Genomic DNA, 6,000 nt, shown 5'->3' with positions numbered 1-6,000 from the left:
CGCGGCCGGCGCTGGGCGGGGCCCGCCTCCCCCGCCTCCCCCGCGCGGCCGGGCCCACCGGGTCCCGCGGCCGCCGGGGACGCGCCGCCGGCTTCGCAGCGGCGCCGGGCAGGGCTTTTGTCCCCGGGCGAGGTGGGGCGTGCAGCGAGGGTCTGCGTCTTCCCCTCCCCCAACCCGGGTTCCTAATTTAAAATAATAACTAATAATACTGCTGCTGTTATTAGTGACTTTCCAGCCTCCTCCTTTGGTCCCAGAGAAAGCAAGCAAGAAGGCGCTGTTCTGGTCCCTCCCCTAAGGGATGCCCTTGACGGGAGGGGAAGACCACGTCGCCTGAGGGGCTTGGCCCTTAGTGAAAAGAGGCCTTGGGAGGTCCGCGCGCGGGTCAAAGCAAAATTCGCGACACTTGAGCCCCTTCAAAGTGTGCTGGGTGGGGGTGGGCGGGGCCCTTCTTGCAGCGAGAGAGCAGGGCTGACCCGGCGCGGTGTCTTGAGTCAACAGACATTGAACCAACGTCTGTAGAAACATTTGATTCACTGTATCAGCTCTGAAGTGTCAGGATACGGGCTGAAAACAAATACACTTTTTCTGTATATCAAGATAAAAACAAGAGCAATCTTCTGTCCTGAAAGTTTATCAACTCGAGGTTGGTGCTAGTAAGTAACATAACAAAAGCCACCAGATTCAGAAGTTCAAAACTGCACAGGTGGGATTCTCAGCTTTGAGAACAGTCACAGTGTCATATTAAAATCATACTAAACCTCTAAGACCACTCAAAGAATTCCAAGTTCCAGTAATTCACACCCATGCCCTTCTCTGTTAGCTATTCCACTGTATACCCTCACAACAGATATTCTAGTTGTTTTCTATGTAGGCACTTCACAAATCTATTCTGGTATGATGGGAATTGTATAATACTTCCGACAATTTAGATGTATCCAAAGAATAGGGAAATATAGTAGCTCTGGGGAAAAAAAATTGACATAATCTAGCATCACTGAAGATATCCCAATCAAATGATTGTGTGGGAAGGAAATACTAGGAAAAAAGATAAGTAACAAAAGGTGAAATTCCCAAAATGATCTGCAAAAATTAACTCATTACTTATCCACCTTGACATCCCTTTCACTGTCTTCTGAGTGAAAATATTGCCAATAAATCACAATCCAGTTGCTTCAGTCTCAAAACAACTCTTCTTTCCCACTACACTCAGTCCACTATTAACCCTTCTCACTCAAAGGATGATTTCATGGACAGCCTAGCTTGCTCTCCCAGTATTCAGACTCCACTACCTTCCATTTTATTCTGCCTATGCCTTGAGAATAGTTTTCCTAAAACAATATTTATAACAAGACATCATCATAATCCAAAACCTCCAGTGAATCCTCACCAGTCCCAGATAAAGACTCAGCATTCACAGTGTCTTCATCCACACAGTCCATTCAACAGAATTTTATTGAACATATACTATGTACCAGTTTCTACAATAGGTACAGAGTTATAATGGTGAATAAGATAGACATTTTTCATGTCTATACAGAGTTTAAGGTCTAAGATTTTAAAGTCTTCCATAATCTATGCTCTCCTACCTTTGCAGCACCATCTCTGCTACTCCCCTGAGCACACGCTCTGTTGTAGACAGAACACTTTCCCGTTTCTCAATAATATAATAATATCCAGTCTCCCTCATTCTCATTGCTCTTCCCAAATGCCCTCTGCCTCACCCAAATCAACTAATATACTTCCTCCTCATGAACTGTTCTCCAGCCATCCTAACCTACAATGATCTCATTCTTTCGACTTCCATAGCCTATAATTTCAGAATTACCTATGTTTACTTAATACAATGCTTTGTGTTACTATTTAATGGTTTTGTTGTATGTGTTTCCTGTCTTCCCAACTAATCATAAATTACTTGAAATCAGAGGCTTGGATCGTGCTGTTGAATTGAATTTGTTCTGGGAATATATTACATAGAATATTTTTACCAGACACCATACCAGTAAGACAGAGGAGTCCCAGAATTCTGTGCCTTTCTACTTTAACATTGTAATTAATATCCAGTCCTTTTTCTCTAACTGACACATAGTTCTGGCCCTTATAACGTTACACCAGAAATACAGGTACAGTGCAAAAGTCTCATAATGAACAGATCTTACTCTTATCTTTAAGATGCTTATCATAGACTATATACATGCTTGTAAGATACACTCCTCTGGATAATTCTAAGCCTGAAATAGGTACCTTACACAATACTGTTAGGTACACAGCTATTACTCAGTACCCAATTGACTGGAAGGTTGGAAAATCATAAGTTTATGATCAAAGATCACCTTTGGCTAAAGAAAGTTTTCCCTATGAATTTGTTTTAAGCTTCAGGTTATGTATTAGTTCAAATTTTAAATACATATATACATTATATATATATGTATTTATACACACACATACACATATATCCATATGATTTGCTTATATTTTGGAGTTACAATACTTTGAAATGTCTTTTAGGGTCAGTCACATCATCTCAGAAATTCTGCCTATAATCTTAGAAATCTGAGACTACTTATGCTAACCACACAGCAACCAAGTGTCCGTTAGTAGCTTGAACATCCTAATTTTCTCATCTAAAATAGCTGGTAACACTATAGAAATCATTGTGAAGGCAAACTGTAAAGCAGAAGGAATTTTAGAAGAAACATTAAGTGACACTTTTTAAAGTCAGAAAATAAAAGTATAGTCTGTTGGTTGAAATTATAAAGAAGAGTTTAAATATTTACAAAAGGAAGAAACACATTCCAGTCTACATGTTGAAGATAAGTTTCTATTTGACTCTTGCCAAAAATACCCTTTCAACCTCTAATGGAAGGAAGCAGTGTTTTAGTGCTTTCTATTCTTTATTGATTTTTTTAATGATTGAATATGGATTCTTACTCCTATAGCTTTTCCACTGCTGATTCACCATCACTTTTCATTCTGAACATAAATTTCTCCTGAGTAGCATGATAATAATTCTACTTTCTACATAACACCCAACTTACACAAAGAGAGGTTGAGCTGCTCAATAAATTTTCCGCAAATACCTTTATAATACCTACCATGTAGTAGGCAATGAGGAAGGTAGGCCAAACAAGTTAGATAAAGTCCCTGTGCTCATGACATTAAATTCTAGCAGGGAAGTCTGATAAATATACAAGGTAGAGAAGCTAGACCTGAGACTCCTCATTAAGCCAGGCCACTAAAGGGAGCTAAAATGATTCCAGGTCAGTAGCATCTCCAGCTTCCAAGAGAAGCAAACAAAAATTCAATGTTGATAAAATCATTCCCAATTTAGATCCCCTGGATTTCACAGGTGATCAACCAAAAATGAAGTTACTAAATATGCAAGGAAACAAGTTACTCTGAGTGAGAGTCAGAGTGAAACAACAAATAGCAGATATAGATATTGTGTATTCAGATATTGTAATCCCCAACTGACAAATATAAAATAAGAGATGAAATATATAAAGTAATAAAAGATAAGCATCACAAATATGAGCCAATAAGAGACTGTCAAAAATGACCAAGTAAATTTCAAAAAGAACCAAACAGCAATTTAAAATATCAACTTTACCAATTTTTTAAAAATTCAATGCTTAAGTAAAGCAAAAAACTAGTTGAAACCAAAGGAAGAACTAATGAAATGGAAGGTAGATATTTAAAAATTACTAAGAAAATAGCTCTGAAATACTAGGAGATGGATAATACAAAAGAGAGGTTAAAAATCTATGGATTATAAGATGAGAAGGTCTAATTTGTAAGTAATAGGAATCCTAAGAGAGAATAGAAAACATGGAAGAGACACCGTTGGAAGAAATAATAGCTTAGAACTTTGCAAAAAGACAAACCCATAGATAAAGGAAATATAACATACATCAAGTAGGATGAATAAAAATAACTTAGGCCTAGATACATTGCATTGCAACTTAATAACACTAAAGACAAAGAGATCTAAAAAAAGCAGAGACACAACACACAAAGAAAGGACGAAGGGACAACAGACTTCTTGGAGGGAATAATGAAAGTCATAAATCTATGGAATTCTGATTAAATTATAACTAGCCAATTAAAATTGTGTAAACAGCAAAAATATCTGACAAAAATAGGGCAGAAAAGTTATTTTGAGATAAAAAATTGAGTTTTCTACTGAAGTAATTTCTACATTATTTATATATATAAAGACATAATATATTTATATAAGGAAAATGATTCCTGTTAAAAGGGTAAGAAGGAAGAAAAAGGAAAAAAATTTTGTTTACATGTAGACAAATCTAACTAAACAATCGGTTTGAAATGATAAACTAAGAAAATTTTAATGAAATATTAATAAAATGAATGCCCTTTAGTGTAATTCATTAAGCAAAAAAAAGAGAAGGCTTTAATGAACAACATTAGAAATAGAAATAGACATTTAACTACAGGCAGAGTAGATGTTTAAAAGAGGCCATGGACTGGAATTCTGTTTCTGGCATGATGAACTAACAAGAATTGGACTTGCCTTCCCATATCGAACAATTAAAAAATTGAGTGGTGAGACAACTATTTTTAGGGATTGTACAACAGGCAGCTTAGGACAGTGAGCCCTTAAAAATGGGAAGAAAGTAAGTTGAGTCCTACAAATGATGAAGGCCTTAGCTTCTGACTAGAAAGGATTTTCAAACCACAGGTGAGGAAGGAGAAATTCACACGGAGTTCAGTAGTCTCACTGAGTTTAAGAGGCAGAGATGAGAGTCCTGGGAGGCTCAGGTGGCTGGAAGTTGTGGGACAAAGTACATAGAAAAAGAAACTATGTACAGAAAGAGCGCCAGGAATCTGCACGGAAGTCCTCTTGAGACTTTTTTCAGTACTTGGCTGCACAGGGAAAGGATGAAGCTTCACGGGGTAGTTAAAATGAACACAGTGTTGAAAGCTGAGCAATCTGTAGGGCCCACACAGAGCTGGAGAGAGTTGAGTTGTGACCGGGCACAGTAAAGATTCTTTGGTGATAATCTAAAGCATTCACTGAAGACCTCATCGGGGTCACACCTTAGTAGGAAAGCTAAAATACTCCTTGGAGTAAAAAGTACACTCCATCAACCTAGAAAACCTTAAAATTGGCTTTGAAAGGATCAAACTGATATGTAAATGACTTAATTGCCTATAGAACAGAGAAAAACAATTTTGAAGAAAGGCAACAAAAACTAGCACCCAATAAAGTAATGGTTACAATGCTTGGCATTCAGTCAAAAATTACTAAACATGACAAGTAGCAAGAGAAGGTAGCCCATAGTGCAAAAAAAAAAATCACTCATTAAAGCAGACTTAGAATTACAGAGATATCTATATCTAAAGAAAATGTATAGATAACATACAGATAGATAATATATATATGATATAATATAATATAATATAATATAATATAATATAATATAATATAATATAATATAATATAATATAATATAATGTATCTTCATTTACCATGCCAAATATTTAAAGGAAGACATGAAGATAGTGAGGAGGAAAATGAAAGATTAAAGAACAAATGAGCCAAACAGAAGTTTTAGAAATGAAAATACAGTATCTTAAAAATTTCACCAAATGGAATAGCTAAAATTACACTCTTAAGAAGAAAAGATCAATAAACATTAAGTAATCAATAAAGTATATTCAAAATGAAGCAGATAGAAAGAAAACATTGAAAGAAATAATAAACAGAGTTTCAGTAACCAGTGGGACAATAACAAATGGCCTGCTAACATATATATATTTGGATCCTAGAGGGGGAGGAGCAGAAAACATGTTTAAAGAGATAAGAGCAGAGAATATTTCAAATTTGAGGAAAATAGTATGATTCTCAAGCAGGATAAATATCCACACACATACAATATACATATATATACACTCATACAAACACAGGTATGTCATAATCAAATTGCTAAAACTAGTGATAAAGAGAAAATCATAAGCTACTAGAGTAAAAAGATAAAC

The sequence above is a fragment of the Manis javanica genome, chromosome 7, assembly GCF_040802235.1.
Source record: "Manis javanica isolate MJ-LG chromosome 7, MJ_LKY, whole genome shotgun sequence".
In the NCBI taxonomy this organism is placed as follows: domain Eukaryota; kingdom Metazoa; phylum Chordata; class Mammalia; order Pholidota; family Manidae; genus Manis; species Manis javanica.
The sequence above is the reverse complement of the archived record's forward strand: the minus strand, read 5'-3'. Positions refer to the sequence as shown.